Source organism: Prinia subflava (assembly GCF_021018805.1).
Source record: "Prinia subflava isolate CZ2003 ecotype Zambia chromosome W unlocalized genomic scaffold, Cam_Psub_1.2 scaffold_37_NEW, whole genome shotgun sequence".
Lineage (NCBI taxonomy): Eukaryota > Metazoa > Chordata > Aves > Passeriformes > Cisticolidae > Prinia > Prinia subflava.
This window is the reverse complement of record NW_026960612.1, coordinates 635,192-657,545: the sequence shown is the minus strand read 5'-3', so window position 1 is coordinate 657,545 and position 22,354 is coordinate 635,192. Positions and strand designations below refer to the sequence as shown.

The following is a 22,354-nucleotide window of genomic DNA, read 5'->3' as shown; positions in this document are numbered from 1 at the left end:
TAAAAAAGGATGTTTACTCTTGAACAGCTTCTGAATTTATTCTTGTAGCTAATTTGATTCTTTACCCAAGAAATACAGCTTTTCTATGTGTGCAAATGCTGAATATCGAGGAATATGATTATGAAAGCCAACATAAATAGATATATAGCCATCTTTCAAAATCCTTAGTGTCCCTGTGTTCTATTATGTATTTTTTGAGCACAGTTTTTGTGAGGCATTGCCATTATTTCTTCAGCATGCTCTCATCATTTTTGAAAGACTGGAAATGATTTCTTCATTAAAATAATCTGCTTCTCTAACAAACCCCCCCCAAAAAAACCAACCTGAACTGAGACAGAACACTTCTTTATCCTCTGTTTTATGCTACTCAAAAACATCTGCCTAATGGGTTACTTTCCATCTTACCTGCAGCACGTATTTGACATTCCTCTGCTTGTGCTTGTTACCGTATGCTTTGGCCCACTTGTGATCTCTTGATGTATATTGGCATTATAAGCTCTCTGGAACTTATTTGGATCATGTTAGGCAAGACATAATGCAGAAAATAAATCATACCTTCAGTTGTGGGATTACACAAGACAGAGAGTCAAACAGACTTGATTAGCATATGTGGTTTGATAACCAGGATGCCATGGCAGGAACAAACAGAGCTTTGCAGATTGCAGAAGATGGGATTAAACCTGCTTACTGGAAGAGAGAAGATTCAATCAAGACCTCTGCAAGCAAAAGATGTAAAATGTATGAGTTGTCCGTATGATCTTTAACCTGATTATTGTAGTGGAAAATTGTTAACCTTCCTGAAATGGTATATAAGCTTTTGGAAAATCTGAGTAAAATTGAATTCTGATCACCGAATCAGTCTTCCCGTCGCTTTATCAATTGCCAATAATTGGTGCCCCGTGTGAGGAAGAGAAGAACCGAATACCTGACGGCAATTGGTGATGCCCCTAGAACTGATCGTGACAGTGAGAACCGCGTTCAGGACCGCAATCGCCTGTATGCTGCAACGTTACAAGTGAGCCATATAACACGAATTATCCCATGTTATTTATCACAATTCCCCCCTTTTCCAAATTTAACATGTAATCCGTGTTCCTTTAATCCTGATTATCCCACCAGGGATTTTTGTTGCCTTTCCCTGCTTCAAATTTTGCTAACACAAGTGCTGCCCGATTCTCCTTTTTCCCCTTCAGATTCATGAGTTTCAGGGTTTGTACACCTTGTGTCATCCAGCGCAAGGGACCGGTAATACCATGTGTTATAAGTCGTAAAATTATTTTTCCAGTTATGGGTCCCAGTACAAAAAGTCCGGTTAACCCCCCTGTTTTCCCTTCTTCCCATATCCATCCCCACCATGAGACATTTAGAGTTAAATCCTCCCTTTGGGCAGGAGGTCTTTCCTCTTGGCATTTGGTTCTTCTCACCTTCTCAAAGATTTCCTTCCCTTTTTCTAATATATAATTTACTGTGGCCCGGTGCCGACATATAAGATCCCTAATTTCGGTTTGATTTTTAGTTATTACTGTTAAGATATCCATAGTTAAATTTCCCATTACTTCTATTGCTATTTGTAAGCCTAAGAGCCTTTCTTGTAAAGTGAGTCTGGTAATTACACTTCCCTTTTTCCTCCCGCACCCAGGCTGCCGGATCATATATCTTCACCCTTCTCAGTCTGTCATCTAATTGATCGGAAAATCCCCTTTTACATGTCTCATTCAGATTATTTCTAATGGACCCTTCTTTTTGTTTTGGCACCAAGTTTGACCGATAGCTTGTAGGTAATGACTTTTCGCTTATCTGTCTCTTTTCCTTTGTTGGTGTAAAACCCCAGCACCGAGTGGCCTTAAAGGAATAGTACCCTAAATTATCCGTAATTTGATATTTGGTGATTTCCAGGGTGGATCACTTTGATTACCTTCCCAGACTAAGCCGGGTTTTGTTAGGCCGGCCCATTATCGGGCACATGGCTCTGCTCAGGACTAGGAGAGTTATCCACAGGTACATCCCTCTGCCTAAGCCTCTGCCCACTGGGTTGCAGCCAGTGGCGAGGTAGCCCATCTTCGTGGCAGCAGGGGTTTTCCTCTCGGATCCTCCAACTAGTCCGAACAGCATATCTCCTTTTAAATGTGCCCCACCTGGATAACTTCACCGGATCTGCTATGCAGGGTACTTTGTTGGTCCTTCGACACTCAGTGGCTAATACCTGAGCTTTGGAACCTAATTTACCCCTTACCCCGTGTAGGTATAAAAAATACTACTCAGCAGAATATGGTTCTAATACCACCAAGCGGGTAGCGTACCCTAAAAACCGAATGGTCAGATCTTGTTCCTTTTCAAAGCACTTTCTGCACAACCCCGAAGGCCTCCACCCCCATTTACAATGCACGACCCAAATCTCGTTACAATACTCGCATTTAAAGTGTATGAATGGGTTACACGAACACTCCAGCTCTGGGCAAGTGATTGCTCTTCCCTAGGTCATCTGCGGCTCCGATGTAATTTCACTCTCAGGTCCCCTGTGGAGGAGTTGATTTTCCACTCGGGTTTCCCTTCTCGGGTTTCAATTCTTTTTACTCTCGAAGTGTGCGTCCACCCTTTCTCTGCTGTTCTCACGGCGGTGTCTGTTGTCAAAAGAACAAGAAATGGACCTTCCCAGTGTGGGGTTAATGATACCACTTTCCAGGTTTTAATTAATATTTCGTCTCCTCGTTGTATGTTATGGATTGCAAATCCCAAAGGAGTGCTCTGCATTATTATTCCTTTCTTTCTAAGTTCTTGCAGGTTCTTGTTTATTGCTATTAGGTATGGTTGGATCTGACCATCCTCTAATCTAGGATGTCCCACAGGCATCCCGTGCTCATAGGGCATCCCATATAACATTTCAAAAGGGGACAATCCACTATCAGAGTTTGGCATGGTTCCTATATTCAGTAAGGCTAGAGGGAGACACTTAATCCATGACATTTTGGTTTCTAACATTAATTTAGATAGCTGAGCTTTTAAGATTTGATTCATTCTCTCTACCCGTCCTGAACTCTGTGGGTGCCAGGGTATGTGATAGTCCCACCGGATCCCTAGGGTATCTGCCAATTGTCTAATAATTTTAGATGTGAAATGGGTCCCTTGGTCTGAATCTATGTGATCTATGATACCGTAGCATGGGATAATTTCTTCTAACAAAATTCTTGCTACGGTCTGGGCTGTTGCTCTGGCAGTAGGGAAGGCTTCTACCCAGTGAGTGAGCTGATCCACTATCACCAATAGGTATTTGCACCTCTCCACCTTGGGTAGCTCTGTGAAATCTATTTGGATTCTTCCAAATTGACGGTATGCCAGGGGTCGTCCCCCTAAGGGGGTCTGTCTTGACCTTGTCCTGTTTATTTTCTGGCATACCATACATCCTAGTACTTCCTGTTTAGCCAATTCATAAATTCCCTTGCACCCGAAAAATTTTAGAAAATGTTCAGCCAATGTTTGTGGCCCCCAATGAGTTTGCTGATGTAACCTGTTCAAGATCTTCCTCGTATACTCCCTTGATATTAACTCTCTACCGTCTGGTAGTCTCCATTTACCATCTTCCCACTTGCCCCCCAATTTCTTATAATCTTCTATCTCCTTTGGGGACAACCTGGAAGGGTATTCTAGGGCATTTTCCTCCCTGATCTCTGGGGTACTTATCACTAAAAGAGCTGCCCTCTTTGCCTCTCTGTCTGCTAAATTGTTTCCCCTGGTTCTGAATTGCATCCCTGCTTGATGTCCTTTCCCATGTACGATGGCAATGGCCTCTGGTCCCCTTACAGCCTCCAGGATTTGCTTTATTAACTCTTGATGGATCAATCCCTTCCCTCGGGTGCTAATCAACCCTCGCTCCTCCCAGATTTTTCCGAATGTATGTACCACCCCGAAGGCGTATCTGTAGTCTGTGAAAATTGTGCCTTGTTTACCCTTTAGTCCTTTTAGTGCTTGCAGAACTGCATACAGTTCGCAAGCCTGTGCCGACCAGCCTGCATTCAAGGGTCCAAATTCGATAACCTCCCCTGATTTTCCATCCACCACTGCATATCCTGACTTCCTTTTCCCTTCTACTACCCTTGCAGATCCATCCACAAACCATTTCTCGCCCTCTCCCAGCTCCTCCTCTTCTAAGTCTGGCCTTATTTTTGTCTGCAATTCCACCACTTCTAAGCAGTCATGGTTACATTCCTCCGATATTTCTCCAAACAGGAGCTGGGTGGGGTTTTGGACCGCGGCCATCCACAACTCCAGTTCGGGGGAATGAATAAGTATAGCTTCGTATTTTAATAGCCTGGCATTGCTGAGCCACTTATCTGCCTATGTCTAATCCCTTGACTATTAAATTTATCCCTAACGCTATGATCAAGTCTCTTCCCGACAAATTGTAATCCACTTCTTCTACTAATAGCACATTTCCCACACAAATTTTATTTTCTGATTCTATCACCACATTCTTAATAACTGGAACTCTAAAGGGTTCCCCCTTTGCCCCTATTACCATCATGGTATCCCGGCTTTTGACGTAACCCTTTGGCAACCTCTGGACCGTGGAACGCTCGGCTCCCGTGTCCACCAAGAAGGAAATTTCTTCCTTGTGGGGTCCTACTCTCAATTTTATCTTAGGCTCATTAGATGGTCTCGACCCCAGGGAAAAGAGCCCAAGACATCTCTATGCATCCACTTTAAAAACGTGCTCATCCTTCATCCTCCTCTGACAATCCCTCTTTATATGTCCCTTATTCCCACAGTAATAACACTTCTGTTGTTCCTTGAACTTTCCCGGATCCCTTCTACCTGGAGGCGACTGCCCTCTCCTGGCGCTATTCTTTCCCATTCTCCCAGAGTTGGGAGGCAGTTCCTTCCTCTGCATTTCCCTGACGGCAGCCACCAGCACTCACTCTTGTGCTTAGGGCTGTGTCTCTTCCCTTCTCATGTAGACTTTCTGTGCCTCTCTAAGTAGTTCCTGCAACCCCTTTGCTTGCCAATCCTCTATTTTCTCTAATTTCCTCCTGATATTTTCCCATGATCTGGCCACGAATTGTGTCTTTAACAACACCTCTCCTATCGGGGAGCTGGGGTCTGTTCCCGAATACATTTGTAGACTCTTTCTTAATTGATCTAGCCACTCCAAGGGGGTCCTATCCCTCCCTTGACACTCATTGAATGCCTTGCTGATGTTCTGGCCCTTTGGTACTGCCTCCCTGATGTGGCAGTGTGTTAATTTAATCGGTGATGCTTTGTATACTTTTGTACTTGTTGGGTTCTCTGTACCCCACCCCTCGATTGTTCCTTTGTTTAACTCACATGACTCCTGCACCTGTCATGCGACACACGGTTAGCTGCCTGTCATTTTTCCCGCCTTTGTAAATCCCTCCTATTTTCCCCTGATTGGTCCAAGTGATGTTCTAGTACACCCATATCCCCTGGCAACCTGCCCCGGTTGGCTGGCAGTGGCTGGCCACCCCCTTTGCCCCCCCTCCGAATCCTTCGGACAAAAACCCCCCTGCACCCCTCTCCCCCCGAAGAGTTTCGGGCTGAGGAGGTGTTTGCAATAAACCCTCTGTTCGTCTGGAATTGTTTCCTCCTTTCTTTCCACTGCCTGTCGAATCTCCATCGCTCGCATAAGCCTCTGCCAGGCAAAGAACCCACAGGGTCAGTACTGCCTGCGTTGCTCGCAGACTGACCCCCCTACGACGCCTGTCGCTGTGTCTGGGCCAGCGGCGACAGAGCCCGTTGGCTCTCTGTGAGCACACCGACACCCTGATACCTTGTATCACCAAATTTCTTAAATCAGTCATGCTCCAACGGTCATTATCGGATTGAGCACTCCACCCCGGGTTTTGACTGGGCCACTTTACGTTACCGGGTGAACCTTGGGGATTTCTGTGCTCCCATTCCCTCATTCCAGCCTGCCTGATTAATTCTCTTTCCTCATGATTAAACAGCAACCTCAAAATTGCTGTTATATCCTCATATGTATAGATACTAGTCGCCAAGAACTCGTCAAGCCTTTCCGCCACGCCTATCGGGTCATCCACGAGTCTTCCCACATCCTTCTTAAATGCCCTCCCGTCTGTGGTATTAATGGGAACGTTTACGTATCCAATAACACCGGGAGCAGTGGGCACTTCCCTTAAGGGGAGTAAGTTATGCCCATCTTCGTAATTTTCGCTTTCTTCCTCACTAGTTTTTCTCCCCTTTCGCCGAGTTCCCCTAACCAGGGGTGTGGCCGCCGGCCGGGATGTGCGCTAACTGGGGCCGGGAAGGGGGGCCAACTCTCCCCCTGGAGGGGTTTCCTCGGAGGGCAGGAGAATCTGGGGCTGTGGAGAAGGCATTTGCAGAATTTGAAATTCCGCTTGCGGAATCTAGGTCTCAAGTGGTGGGGCCGAAGCTACCACTGGAGAAGCCTGGGCTGGCTGTGGTGACTGGGATGGTTCTCCCGCAGGCACCGGGGGAGGGACGGGGGCTTGTGCAGGCAGGGGCGTATGTACTGAATAAGGAGGGGGGAGGTTATCTAAGGGTTCCCATTCGTCCCTCCGAGTAGCTCTCATCGGATACAACCTAATGCTTGCTCGTTCCCACAGCTGGGCATAGTCATATTCCTCAAATTCCCTTCTTTCCTTACTTTTCACATAATCACACAGAGCCTGACAAGTCCACTGCTCAAACGTATCAAACACCAGCCAAGTTACATGCTTTCTGATCTCCTTCCCTCCCCAAACCTCCATACAAAAATATATCATCTTTTCCTTAGATTTTGTTCTCCTTATTGGACACTCCTGCCAACACTCCAACAGCCATCCCAATGGACTTCCCCATGGGATCTCAGGAATATTCTCATTGGCAATCTCTCCCGAGAGGCTTTCCTGAACTCTGCTAAGATAGGACCCCATCTCTCCTACACCAAATTCTCTCTGTTCTGAATATAACTAGATTATATTCAGTATCCTCTTTCCCAAGTCTTAACTTGGTATCGCCAGACTACTTGCTCAGCAGGGGACTGTCCAGTGAGGTTTCGTCTGGCGATGGGCTCTCAATTCTTCTTTTTTGTTTGGACCTTCCCTGGTCGCAGGCTAAAAGGTTTACTAGTCCCAAACTCCTAAGGACATACCCTTCCCAACCCACTGAGGTTCAGGGGTTACACAGACAGATGACACTCGCTTCCCCATTGGCCGACCACACTCCTCGCGGAACAATGGAACTGCGACCTCAGGGTCCTCACTCGCCTCGTGATAATATCACTTCTCATTCACACCCAGTCACCACCACCCAACCACGCACTACTTACGGTGCCCTGTTCCTGTGTGGATTCTTCGTGCACATAGAGTTTTATGAGTGAAAATTACCACGGTTCTGAACACCCCATTCCCTGGGTCTCCACTGAGTTCCTGAGAGCCCCTCCCAAGCTAGCTTTTACCCTAACCCTTTCGATTGCGGCTTTAGGTTTGATTGGTTTGGTGGCCAGATGGTTCTGCAAAATCTCCCCGTTCCGCCGAGCTGCTAAATTAGCGGGGCGCCTCTGGGACGAAAAAGGGGGACTGCAGACCCCAAAAACTGGCCCCACGTTGGGCACCAAAACTGTCATAAATACTCAGCCAATTCCCAATTAATAAAATAAATTTTATTAATTAAAGAATCAACAAACAGAAATTTTGGACAAGCCAGCAATCGGAAGTTCGGTGTCGAGTCCCAGGATCGGCACTGGGTGAACTTTTAACTACGGCCTCTATTGCACTGTAGTTCCCCCTGTTAACAAAATTCAGCCCTTTTTGGGGTCCCCTTATATACAGTTTATTTTGCCTGTGGCCCCTATAGTTCTTTGTCTTCTTTCTTTTCCTTATGAGTTTCTTTCTGCTGTCCCATCTGCTGAATGGGGCTTTCCGAGGGAAAGATGAATAATAATTTAGTTTCTCAAAAAGCCTGAATAAGGAAATGGAATGGTGAGTAGAGGGGCGTCTTCCCCAATATTGCTGCTAGATCAATATCATTCTTGATGGCTGGGCACATCACAGTCCCATCGCCCAGAAGGGCTAGTCCACCCTCTTTTCTGTTGTTGATGTCGGTGTTTCTCGCGTTTCCAGCTCCACCTTGGATTTCCAGCAGCAGCTTTTGTTTGTCCTAAAGTGCGTTTACTACAAGCCTGGACTTGCTTGTTTCATTTATTCTTACAGACATATCTTATATCAAAAAATATACATACACTATAACACAAATTCTCCCATGTTATTTATCACATTAATGCAAGACTGCTTCTCTCCTTCTCTTGTTTAGTTTGTCATCAAACCTAAGTTGAATGCAAATGTGTTAGATGTGACACTACTGTAGTACTGTGCATCTCATAAAAGACGAGGTATTTGCTGTCAATGTGATCCATCAAGACGCATCAGAAATAATGCACAAATTCAACGATTAATGTGTGTATATGTTTGATCTACCTGAACAATTAGAGCACAGTGGCTTACTGCCACTGAGAATAAGGATATATGATGATTTCCTGACTATCATGATATTTACTGAGAGTTGTTTCTGGTGCTCAGACATAGCCTGTTAAACTTACATGCTTTTGACAAAGATTTTGATAACCAGTTTGATTTTTAGTTCAAAGGAGATCCCCATAGAAATATCTAGACTGGTGCATAAGAATGCATTCTATTTCGGCACAACCTTTGCGAATTTTAACTGAAATCAAAACTTTACATGATGCACAAAAAAGTTTGGGGAACAAGCTCCCTATTAGAAATCCCAAAGGCAGAACTAAGTCCTTTGTTTGGACTGCTAAAGAGATTCAAACCTTTTATCAGCTAAACGACTTAATTTACAAGTTCAACATGCACTGCAGAGCTTGGTAAACTGGCAAGCTGCACGCTAGGCACCTAAACTGCCTTTCCTTTTAATAATTCTGCATCTAGCAAAACAGCCCCACACTTCGATATTTCTATGAGACTCCAAAGCACCAGACCATGTGCTTATCATTGATTTTTTTACCTCACCAAGTGACCAAAACCATCAGTACCCAACACAAAATGATCGCCCAACTAATTGTTAAAGCCTGACGGAGACTAACTTCTCTTGCAAGAGTGAAATTTTCCATTGTTTTGCTGCTTCTTATCACCCTTATTTGAATTAGATATTTCAAGAATCTGAGGCTATTCAAATGGCTTTTGCTGAATTCAGCAGACAAATCTCAGTACATCCTCCAAAACATAAGCTTTTAACACCTTTATTTCAGTTAACAGAAAAATCAAAGAGAAGTGAGGTTCCACTTCAAGTCTTAACAGTATTCACGGATGGTTCTAGTCGCTCTCATAAATCAGTAACAGTATAAAGAGACTCTTTTTCTAGTGCCTAAAGATCAGATGTATCCACATTTGGGAGAGCCCCTCAAATTACTGACCTTGCTACTGTGGTCAGAGCTTTTCAAATTTTTTTTGTTCCTTTTAATCTAGTAACAGATTCAGGTTATGTTTCAAGAATCATGATGAGAGCTGAAGCCTCAGCTCTGAAAAAGGATGTAAAAAAACCTGCAAACAGATGATTGATTTGAATGGTTGAATAAACTCCTAAGAAGTTGGAGAGTCCATAAGTAGCTTAGAAATTTAGTTAAAATAAGCTTATATGTATTAGGCATTATATTATGTATTGTTATAATTGTTCCTTATATTTTATAGTGTGTTTAAACTAAAGGTAGAATCTGTATCTTGGCTAGATAACCTGTTTATTGGCTGGAGTTTGACACCTTGGCCAAAAGATTTTCCTAGGATAGGAATGCATGTAATGATTTTAATAATGATTGTATTAGTTATGATACCTTGCTTGCTTCAATGTGTACAGAGATTAATAAGGCCATCAAAGGAGTGTATCACCGTGGAGGCCTAACCAGGAAAAACAGACTGGGGACACAGATCTGGGTGCGACAGAGCTGCAGGGCAGAAGACCCGGTTTATTTACCAAAACCTACTTTTATACTTTTACCATGAGGCCTGTGGATTGGAGGAAGGAATTCCCACCTCAACACCACATTGGTGGAGGGGACTGTCACACAGTCTTGTTTGTCCCAGCAGAGAATGTAAAAACAATGGCTATGTTTATAGAACATAGCTGATGTTTACATTAAAAGAGCGTGAGAAGGTACGAACTTCTCCTTTAATATGAGCGCTCAGCAAAACCGGGAAAAACTCATGGCAACAGGAGTGTTCTTGGTTGATACAGGAGGGGGAGATGTGAGATTACACAAGACAGAGAGTCAAACAGACTTGATTAGCATAGCTGGATTGATAACCAAGATGCCATGGCAGGAACAAACAGAACTTTGAAGATTACAGAAGATGGGATTCAACCTGTTTACGGGAAGAGAGAAGATTCAATGAAGACTTCTGCAAGCAAAAGATGTTGTAAAATGTGAGTTGTTGTTGTTATGGTTTTCGGACGGCACAGAAATGACAACATGACTCTCCACGATGGTAAAGATGAGAGCAAACTTTACTCTTCCAAATTCTACTTTTATAGAGTAGTTCGGTACAAAGAACATGATTGGTTATTCAGTGTCTACACCCTTTTGTAAACATTTCTTTCCAGTAAACATGTTGGAAAAAACACCACCTGCGGATGGCTTCTCACTTCCCAAGGTTTGTTTGAATTCCTCCTTTAGATTTCTCTGGCTAACATGAGAAAGTTGCTCATCTGCCTTTCACACAGACACTGGCATAGCCTGAAGCCTAAGTTCAGACTAATGTCAGGCCCACAAGTTGTCTGTATGATCTTTAACCTGATTGCTGTAGTAAAAAACTACTAACCTTTCTGAAATGGTATATAAGCTTTTGGAAAATATGTGTAAAATTGAATTCTGATCACCGAATCAGTCTTCCTGTCTCTCTAACAATCGCCCATATTCAGTCAAGCTTTCTTGACATTTTGGATCTTAATTTTTTTATAAACAAAGGTTAGTTTGTTCTTTCTGTCTTTGTGTACCCCAGTTCCCCAATTTTTATTTTTTTTTTCATTAAATACATGCATTTTGCACTTCTGTGTGTTTTTAACTGTGGGATGAAGATCGTAGTCACAGCTGATTCTCACTTGTAGGATGCAAGTAGAACATATGGCAGAGATTATCAATGTTGAACTCCCATTTGAGCCGCAAGGTCAGAAATTTTATATAAAGTTGGTAGGTTGTTTGAATGACAGTGGGGCTGAAAATCACAGGAGTAACTTCTGCAAAACATGGTAGTTGCTTTTAGATTGCACTTTGCCTTGGTTTGTGTCACATTCAAAATATGGGGGTTTAGGTGGACACACTTGTTCATGATTGTGCTGTCAGAAAGATGAGCAGATTTTATGGTATATTTTTTCCAGAAAGTCCTGCAGGATAAATTAATCTTGAATAATTAGGTAGTACCTCATATCTAGTTCAAGACTCTTAAAGAATGTAGAGCTTTTTTTGAATAAGTTGTGGATAATGTTAATAAATATGGAAATAGTTGCTTAGAAACCATCTGTTTCTTAAGCTAGCAAAACAGATATAAGGAAGCTTCCTTTTGACGTTGTTTTCATTTAGTAAATTTCATTTTTGCAGTAGCTTGTAGAGCTTACTCTTCCTCACTGCAACCATATGTGTACTTTGTTTCAGAGTAGGAATAGTCCTGCTGAGCTCATGTAAAAACTGAGCAACAAGAGCTTCAGTAGAATCACAACTGTTTAATTTTATGTTGTTCAGTAAGGTGACTCAGATTTGCTGGTGTGCACTATACACAATGCTGAAGAAATAAGCATTAAGACTAGTTATTTCTTTCAGTTTTGTATCACAGATATGGTGCATAGGTGAGTGCTCCCTACTGCAAGAATTTATATTTCATTTATTTTGTTGTGTGTCAGAGAGGGACAGAGCACAGTGCTCAACTAAATTATCTGAAGTATTTTCAGTACTAATTATTCAATTAAAAGAAAAACCTTAGCGCTGTAATATTTTAGTTAACTCACAACAGCTTTATGGAGAAATCAAATCTGATAGAATGTGGTCTGTTGTCCATTTGTAAGACATCCAGTGGCTGCTGCATGAGTAAAATTAGAAGCTGTCATGGGTTGACATTAGACAAAATGCCAATGCACCCATGAGGGTATATTTTACCTAATGAACTCCTGTGAGATGTGGTCAAGAACAGAGCAGAGCAGGCCTAATACTTAAAACAGACAGACAATTTATTATACTACAGAACAATGGACAATAGACAAGGAAAGAAAAACCCAGCCACCCAAAAGCAGAAGAGAAAACCTCCCAAAAACACTGCTTCTCCTCCCCCCAATTTCCATTCCATACATGCTCACTCAGTTGACTCCAGCACATTACCTTCATCTACTTGCTTAATCCCTCAACAACCCTGGGTTCCTAATCCAAATCATCATCCTTTAAAATTCAGACAATCCACATTCCATCCAGGACGAGAGGAGTCTCTCTCGCACCACAGACCGCCCCCTCCACAGGAAACACAGGTCCACCATCCCGTGTTCCCACGTCACCCATGGCACTGCCTCGAAGAGTCTGCCAGGGTGACACCCTCCTTTCCATGTCCAGCACTCTCACTGCTGTCCATGGACCTGCACTGCAACAGGGCTCTTTTTAAGGATGTTTGGCCAAGTACCAAAAACCAGCCATCTTCTCATTTTGGGACTCAGGTCCCCCCCATTTACCCCTGGGGCCGGGGGCTCCAAGAAGCAGGCCAGAACGTCTCTGGGTTTGAGCCAAAAACATCCACCCAAACACAGTCTTATTTATAGTCAGGAGGGTCCAGGGTCCGTCTATGGCTATCATTATGCAAGAAAAGTCCAGCCTCATAAGCCACTCCTCTTCATTCCGGCCATCGAAGGGGCTTCTTTTCATCTCACATTACCCTCTCGGTCCCAGGCTGTCCTCTCTCTTCTAAAACCACCAACTATGAGAATACAGCGTCCAGGGATAACTCTCTTCTGCCTTAGAAAGAGTTAAAAGCTTTATCTCCCACCACCAAGGTCAGGCACAGGCGATCGCAGACACTGCAGTTCTCACAAGCAGCTCCAACTCGGCACCTTCTCTCTGTGGGGGGAGGAGAGAGAGACGGGACCGGGGGGGGGGGGGAAGGGGGGGGAACGGGATGGGACAGGGAGGGGGACGGAAGGCACCTCCAAAGTTCTCCCTCCACCCCTCCATTCTAGATGGAAGCTGGACCAGCTCCACTCCAGCTCCCTCTGTTCCCCACCCCGAGGCCCACCTTGCTCAGCCAGGCCCACCTTGCTCCCCTCCCCCACCCGGCCTAGCCAGGCCTGGGCAGGGGAAGAGGAGAAGACGCTCCCTCTCCGAAAGCAGAGCAGGAAAGAGAGGGTCCTGCTGGGAAATCCGGCTTTTAACCCCTCGTGTCCTCAGAGGCGTGTCCAATCTCTTAGTGGCCAACAAAGGTGCCAATACTCAGATCTAAAGACTGATTGGTTTGACCACTACTTCCAAAAAAACTCACTTCCCTTCAAACCACGACAGTTTGTTACTATTTTTTTGTATAAAGCTGCAGTACAAGAGAAGAAATGGGCTTTACAGACTTTGATTTACCAAAGAATCTTGAATTCATTTGTACTTAAGAGGGGGAATTGAATGGAAAGCCATTGATTTTCTTCCATCCTCAAATATCAGTGCCTGTAGACTATCTTGCATTTTTCTGCCAATATTTGCATTATGCAGGTACACAATGGAGGTTGTGTTTACTATTTTGCAGCTTAGGTTTTCATGGATTTTTGAATTAAAAATAACTCTTAAAATAACTGAAAACTCAATTAAGGTTTCTTCTGTAGTCCCATATAGTCTTTTTACTCCCATTGTAATAAACACTTTTCCATGTAATTGCAATATAATTTTTAGTATAGATATGCTTGTTCTGGCTTTGGGTCTTCTCAGCTTGGTTTACTCCAGAAGTGTTTTAACCTAAGTAAAATAATCCCATCAAATTCCCTCAAAATAATCCCACTCTTAAAGCAGAAACACTCATTTTAAGGATTTTATTTGTATAATGCTATTGATTTGACTGATGACCCTTCTCGCTGTGGGTTAGGCTTTGTGCTGTGCTGCATTAGGTACTGTCAGAACATTTTTTTGCCTTTGGCTTGAGGAGAATTTGCACACAACATCCATACCCCATTAGCTTACTCTTCTCCAAATGCTTCCGTTGCTCTCTGGGTAAATAAGGGCTCAAGCATCAGCAGAACATCTGTCTTAGAGCTCCCAACAGGAGTGTGGATATGCCCTGCTCTCAAAGGTGGGGTCCATGCAAAGGTGAAGGATCCCTGTGTTTCTCAGTTCCTTTTGCCTGCTTAGGGGAGCTTTGATTTCCTTGAGACCAGTGTTACTGGCATCTTCCCTTCTCCTTTCCCCGCACAGTTCTAAGTCCAGAGAAGGCATGCTGGCTGTCAGTGTGTACATTGTACGTAGAATGGGATGCAGGAGGAATCTTGCAGATTCTTCTGTGTGGAGTTTGTGAATAGGAAGACTTAGGACAGTAGGGTAACAGAACATGCAAACTATTACCCCCACTCTGAAGAAGGCGACTCTATTGCTGTCTGAGCTTCATATGTATTTGCTTAAGCCCAATTTGTGTGTGTACACGTGGCAGGCCAAATTTTTTCAAATATACCAAACAATCGTTGCAGTGTAGAGGTTTCATTTTCCTCCTTGTGTAGTGATTTTAGAATGTCCTCATTTACAAATCATGCAAAGCATTCCTATAGTAATTTATAAAAAATATGTGCTTATATATAGCAGAACAGATTTTATGTTTAAGAACTGCTAGCTGAGGCACTGCCTAGCAGATGCACTGAGGCATGTCTTTGACAGGTACTGCTATAAGGTCTACAAACTATTCATTTGTTTCAATGCTAGACATTCCCTCTTACAATTTATTAGGTGATGGCGGGATCTGTAGCCACAGATACTTGGTGACCTATTAGATCAATTTCTGCATCAGCATTAAAAGATGACAGAGTAAATGTGTCTGTATGACCTCCAGGACCACAGCTCTTTATCCACATTTGGTGATGGTGGAGGAAAAAGAGTTCTGAGATGGTTTTTGCACTGGAAGGGTAGTAAAGCCTCCAGAGGTCTTATCCATAAAAACATTGCTGTGATGACTTTTTGTGCTGTTTTTGTTTGTTTGTTTGTTTTCCAGCTTTTGGCTCCTTTGACATTATACTGGCACATGAGGTTTGTGTCAAAGCCCATTTGCTACACAACACGCTACAAACCATTGTCTGTTGTTTGAATATCTTAGGTTTATAAATCTATGTGTAGTCGTGTATTTTTTCATTAAGGCAGATGTTTCATTGTTGCCATGAGGTTTTTCCTGTGTGTCCAGTGCTCATATTGAAAGAGAATGTGCAGCTTCTCTCACGCCTGTTAATGTAAACACTGGCCGTGTTTTGCTAACTCTTTCTTTGTTTACATATTTCTAGATGGGAGGAGAAAGGTGATGGACAGTTAGTTTGACCAGTGGGATTGAAAGGTGGGAATTTAATCCTCCAATGGGTGGACATTATAGGAGATGTATATAAGTTACTTTGTAAATAAACTGCAGGAGTTCCTGCCTCCTGCTCTGATCTGCTCACAACCCAGAAAATGTCTCCTGAGTCCCTCTCTTATCGTCAGGATCAGCTGCGGCATTTCATGAACATGCCTTCTGGCAGTTAGTGGGAGATACATTTTCTTTTTAAGTTTCTGAAGGCAGATATTTGTTTAGTCTGAGTCTTTGTTTAGTTGACGGAGCTGATTAATTTCTGTTGGAAAAGAGTTCATCATTTTTCATTTCTGTTGGCTTCAATTTACAGAAATTCAGCAAGCTGTTCGAATTGACTTTGGTTCATGCTGCACAGCTTTTCTGTCTCTCTCCATTCCCTCAAAACTGTTTGTCTAATTTTGTTCACATATTATAAAGTAACAAAATGAGGACATGAAAAGGAAGAGGATACTCTTGTACATTTTCTCCTCTAAACTAATTAGCACAGAGTTTCTATGGGGGACATAAGTTTATGGATGACCTTTCTGTTTAGTTAGGTGGCCTTTAAGTGTGCTGGCAGTTTGCAGAATAAACAGAAGTGATGTGTAAAGCAGAAACAGAAATGATGTGTAAAGCAGAAAGTGCTGCTCTTTGTCTGCAGCCAGCTGCTCCGAGTTGCTTGCTGTAGAAGGGCCAAATGAAGTCATGACTTTGTGTCCTAATGCTCCTACTTGTAGAGCCTGGGGAACTGGAGTGCAGTACTGGACTGGTGCCTACAGTTTCATTAGCTTTTTTTCCTCATTTAAATCCAGGTCTCTGTTTCAAAAGTGGTTGAAGGGATTTATGGATTTGCTTGATTATTTGCTTTCATAAACTATGTAAGAATAATATGAAAGGCCGCCTGGCACAAAGCTGCTTAAGACACAAGATAAGGAACCCTTTTATTATTAGAACCACTGGTCAACAAGTGCCAATTTAATGTATTTGTTGTCTTGGAAACTCACTTTTGCCTCTGCTTTGGATTTCGGCAAAATGAGTTAACTTGTGACAATATTTTCAAGCTTGGGTACTTTTATTCCTTATAATAGCAGAACGCCCTCTTCTGCTCTTTTGTCGAGCATGTATGTAGGTAGTGCAGAACTGTGTGCACAAATGGCTTTTCGTCAGTGTTTCTGATGTTATCTTACATTGGATTAGCCAGAATTTAAAAAAAAAAAAAATCCATCATTAGGCAGCTTTTGAATTGATATAATCAACCTGTCTCTTAACTGGTATTTTGTACATGCTCTGAAAACCTAGGAATGTATTTGTGTATCATAAGCTGACAGGTCTGTGTTGAGAGGCATTTCCCCTTTTTTTTAGTGTAGATCTTCAGAAATGCATTAAAACACATTGAAATTTTATTTAATTTTCATCTTCTAAACTTGATGTAAAATGTTACATGGAGGAATTGCCTGGTTTTGACTTGTCATGAAGAATTTCTATTGATGGCAGGATTGTTTAACTTCACAATCTTTCTGACACAAAGTGTGCAATAAAGTAGCATTAGTTGGTAATGGGTGATTATTGCTATGTAATATGATCCAGATGACCACACCATTATTTTTATATATTGAAAGGAAAGGAGTGGATATTTATTCTGTTTGTGTCATTGTTTTGTCTTCCACTGCATCGTAATTTGTTTGTGCTGATTATAGTCCGTTTGTGTTTACCTAACTTGGCAGGATTTGAATGGGTGGCTTGGATTACTGACAACAATGAAAAGGAGCACTTTGAACAGAAGCTTTCTGCAAAATGCCCTGGTTCTGTTAGTGTGGATGAATATCTGTGCAACTTTAGAGTTGGTGGGGGTACCAATGGACTGGCTGTCTTTAGGAATACATTTGTTACAAAGCCTGGGTTTTTTTCTCTTATAGTAAATGCCAGTCTTGGTTAGCAAGTGGTCTGGTTCTTTCTGCATAGTTACAGAACCTCTTCAAGCTGAGAATGCTGAGGTACATGTTGGTTTCAACCCAAACTGGTTACTAAGAGCACCATAGGCATACTACAGGACCATTTAGTAACTGTACATGGCCGTGGCATGACAGCAGGCATTCTGTAACAGGCGCTTAATTATGGGACTTTCTCAGACTATGAAGGCATAATGAGTAAGCCACATGAGGCACTGCCATCTCAGCAACTTGCGGCTTACTCATTTGTCCTTCATAGTCTGAGAAAGCTCTGGAGGGAAAAGACTGTGGAAAGAGAAGTGCTGACTGAAATGTTTTGTTAGCGGTGGTTTTGTTTGTTTGCTCTTCTAAAAATCTGTCATATGAAATACTAATGGCAAAAGTTTATTTATTCCAGAGTGCAACTCTGGATGTTAAACAAACTTTAATGTTGATCATCAGCATTTACAGTGGTAAACTGGTAACCTGGCACAAGCAGATACTGATGTTCAACATCAGAGATTAAAAGAATGCTTATCCAAAGCTGGCGACTCACTTAAATTGTATAAAAAATATCCTACTTAGCTATGTACTCAAAGGAAATAGTTGTGTTTACTATCTAAACTACAGTTAATTTTGATTCCACTCTGCCCCAACTTTGCTTCAAAAATGAATTAGAAAAAAAAAGAAATGAAAGGAAAAGTTGAGTGGTCAAGCAGTTACTATTACTGAATTAAAAAGTTATGATAGAGTTCTGTAATTCCTGTATTTTCTCTGAACTCCTGAATGTTTTTTCAGCCCTTTTAGCTAACATAAACCACATGAATACCAAAGACATTCATTTCATACAGCAAATTTGATTGAATTTCCTAAAATTTTCATAAACTCCAGATTTATACAGGATTAAGCTAGAAGTGCTGTGATAATTGCAGTGTGTAGATCAGACAGAATTCAGAGAATGGAGAAATGTGTAACCTTGGCCTTTCCATGTGCAACTTGGATGCCTTTGTTTGGAAGTTATATACAGCCATTGTGAAATGATGTTATTTGCATATTGAAATGTCAGTCATCAAACCTTTGCAGTGTGGGACTTAATTTTTGTAATGACCGAAATTCAGGATGAAATTTCAAGGATGAAATTCCTTTTCATCAGGATGTTCTGGACGAATTCCTCCAGCCCTTCATCTTTGTAAAGTAAACAGGAATAATGTGTAAAGTTAAGCTGAAAGGCCTGCTGTTTGTCCTGCAGCCAGTTGTCCAATTGCTTGACACGTAAAGGCCAAGTGAAGCATGTCAGTCTTCCAAGCAGCTTTTTTTTTTGTTTCTGGTTTATTATTTCAGGTGGTCTCACTCTTACTGATAAGCAAATCAAAGGCAGGAATCATCCAAATTATTAATATAGCTAATATGTATTTTTTTTTTCCTTAATTAGAGGTGATGATGGGAATTAATGAGTTGGTGTATATATAATATATCAGAAAGGTTCTTTCTGGCTTTCCTTTAATTCTTTGCAGTTCACAACTTCCCGTACAGAGGCAATTCAGTCCTTACCTTTTCCTTAACAACCAGTTGTAAACAATTCAGCATAAGGAGCTCAGAAAGGGAAATCTCTGTTCCTCTTAACTGCCGAGAGCTGGTTCCCTGCAGGCAAGCTGCGGCTGGCCAGCTGTGAGTGTGAATGGCAGGAGCTTCTGGCCCTTGCTCTGACCTCAGCAGCAGCCTCTGGTTCCTGCTGGGGAACGAGTTCTTCCGTTTTCACAAGGACAAGCACTCTTAGTCTCTGGTGAGAACTGACTTCAATTCCGCTTTCTCAGCAAGACAGTAGCTGTTAATCAGTATATTAGGCTTGTGAGAGGTAAACAAAACATTTGATTTTGGTTTCCTTGTCAGGTAGCGACATCTTCATTTGAAGATATTTTGCAGAAAGTGAGCAACTCCTGCCTCCCAAGCCTGGATGTTCCTGACATTTGGTATAATATTGAGTGTAGGTAGAACAGCACTCCTTTTGGGGTTAGAGAGCTTTTCCCACATTTAGTACAGCAGAGGCTGCTTTTCCTTTTACTTTATTCTTCCCCAAATGTTTTATCATCTTTCACTTTTTAAGTTTTGTATTGCGGTGCTTTCTTCCTCACATCTTGAACACTTCACCGTAACTGATAGGTGCATTAGGGCACTTAAGGAGCATAAGATACAGGCAAAATAGCTGATTTGATGGAATCTTGACCCTAAAGGAGTGAAGGTAAGGCAGAAAGGTGAAGAAAAGTGTGGAAGAGAGGCAGTGTATGAATACATGTGCAAAGAAGTGAAAGAAGGGTGATTGCAGAGTCTTTTTTTTTCTGTCCATAATTCTATCATGACATTTTGAAACAAAATAATTCCCTAATCTTTGGGATTCTAGAAAAATAGCTTCAAAGTATGAATCTCAAAGGCTTCAGAATGAGAAGAAGGGTGAACAGATATTGTCAGTTAGCTTAAATGTGTAGGAGCTGAGAACTTTGGAACTAATGTTTTGGGAAAGGTGCTGACACATGATTTTTGTGAAGATTGCTGTTAGCAATATTGTAATGTGAAAAACTTGGAAGAGCATGGCTAGCAAATACATACTAGTGTGGATAGCACTCATTAATTTAAGTACATTTAGAGGCTTCATAATCTAGCACAAAGTAGTTTAAAATAGTAGATTAATGTATTAACATTATGTTAAGTGTTTGTTTTCTAGTTTGCTTTTTGCTGAATATTTAGAAGAAAAGTTTTGAAGGTAAGCAATTGGGAAAAAAAACAAACAACAAATCTTTTTAAAGTAGAACATAGTTACATTCAGGGAGACCTCAACATTAATTTTGATTTCTTTTTACTATCTGTATGTCTTTATGGCTTTTAAAGGTGCCTTACTTTTTTCTTGCTTAAAATACTTTAATGCAAAAAAAAAAAAAAAAAAAAAAAAAGAAAGACCAAGTCCCTGCTTAGGCAGTCAAGGGTCAGTTTTCATAGTTGTCTGACCTTTTTAGACTACACCAAGATAGTGTATGTGAGATGTAGGGGTTTTTTTGTGCCCAGAGTTATAAAACTATTTTGCACAGCTTGCTTTAATAAAGAGCAGATTGGTTAGTAACATCAGGAGGGACTTCTATCTAAAAAAAAACAACAATAAAATGCTCTCTTGGTGTGCAGTTGGCTTTCCTGTCCTTTTGATTATTGGCCAATATATTTTAAATCATGCATTGTAGCATTCTCTTCTCTTACTCCCTTGACTGTAGCTAAAACATCATCACATTTCATGATAAAAAACTTTATGTAATAAAAAATTATGTGGCCGCTGGGATTTTCTTTTCTGGCCTTACCTGTTGACTCAAGGTGCATGCTGTACATTCTCCAGAGGGGTAGTTTATAGGCTTCATAGGTTTTGTTTGTTTGTTTTCCCCCAGCCCAGTGAATGCTAAGGCCATTTTTACAATACGTTCACATGAGTAACTTTAGGAATGCTGCTCATTCTCTGAGGCTTCTCAGGAACATTCAAGTGTTCAAAGTGTGGTCTTTGCAGAATGGAGACTGATGCCTTCTGAACTGGCAAGTGCAGAGCAGCCATGTGTTCTCAGCTGTAACGAGGCTCCAGGCAAAAGGTGTTGGCCTTTATCTAGCCATTTGTTAGTCCCAGGTTCTCAGAGGTTAATTAAAAAATAAAATACAACTTTCCTGAAAATCTAATAATTGTTGGGATGAACTAAATTAATGCAGTGCTCAGATAGGAAATGGTGAATAGACATCCCAACTATGCCAAGACAACGTAATAGCAACTTTGTTCATTTAATAGAGATTGCTGCTTTTAGAAATTGTGGATGCATGGCTGGAAAAGCAGGGACATGTGCACAATCCTGCTTTTAGCCTAAAGGATGAGTAGAAGCTGAAACGTCCTTGAACCGTTCCTTAGATGGGATAAGGAGGAAGTAAAGTTTGGAGCAATAGCTGTAACAGGATGCTAGACAGGATGCGCTGACCATAAGTTGGAGAAGGCTCACAGCATCCAGCCGCGTGGACAGAGCTTCTAAGCCAATTATGTATACTGCAAGGACGCGTGAACACTATGGTTTAACCAATGATGTTCAGAGTTAGGTGCATTATATGTTTAGCACAGTATAAATGTAAGCCAAATAGCTGAATAAACGAGCAAGATTTTTAACTCATATTGAGTGCTGTCTTGACTCTGGCTGATTCCCCGGCCAACAAGAAATATGTGAAGCTGCAGAGTTGGCATATGTGTCTGTTACCTCTTAAAAAAGTAAGCATTTACATGCCCTTTTACTAACTAGTAATGGCATGTGGGGTGTTTCCAAACCTCATAGTTCCAGAATATGTTTGATAAACATCCAGTCAGAGTAGAAAAAAGCTTACAAAAACAACAACAAAAAACCCCCCAATGACTGGGGTTTCCCATACATCCCAGGGTCCAGCCTTGCAGAGAAACAGCTTAATTATAGCGAGACGACTTCTCTGGACATGCTTTGTAAAATAAAAGGGTTTCATATTAACGAAAATAATAAACATTATTGAACAAAGAAATACAAGCCGAACACAGTGTAGAAAACACTCTTACACTGGCTAAGGCAGTCCAAAAAAGCCCCGAGCACCTCTGTGTTGTCCTTTTAGTGCTCAATTGTTTAGGTGGGCTATTTGGCACCTTGCCCAATGAAATTGGCAACAGGCTTTGAGGTGCACTTCCAAAGCCCAATTAGGGCTTTTGTGCTGGCACTGAGCCAATTACAATGAGAAGGCTATAGAAAATTCTAGTTTAACTTCCTTACATGTTCCAAGGTAAGCTGAAACTTTTTCCCTTATACAGAGACACCTGCTTGCGTGTGGAAATGCACTGCTACACCCAACCACCTACATCTGAACTGTGCGGATAAATGTGAC

The 22,354-nt window shown here is 41.8% G+C and overlaps 1 long non-coding RNA gene across 1 annotated transcript; it reads right to left on the bottom strand.

Moving 5' to 3' along the window:
- Positions 1–12,186: 12,186 nt before the first annotated feature.
- Positions 12,187–13,502, bottom strand: LOC134565167 (uncharacterized). Its single transcript, XR_010083793.1, has 2 exons — positions 13,254–13,502; positions 12,187–13,078 (listed from the first exon to the last, which is right to left on the bottom strand). It is a non-coding gene; the product is annotated as an uncharacterized LOC134565167 (long non-coding RNA).
- Between the last annotated feature and the right edge of the window lie 8,852 nt (positions 13,503–22,354).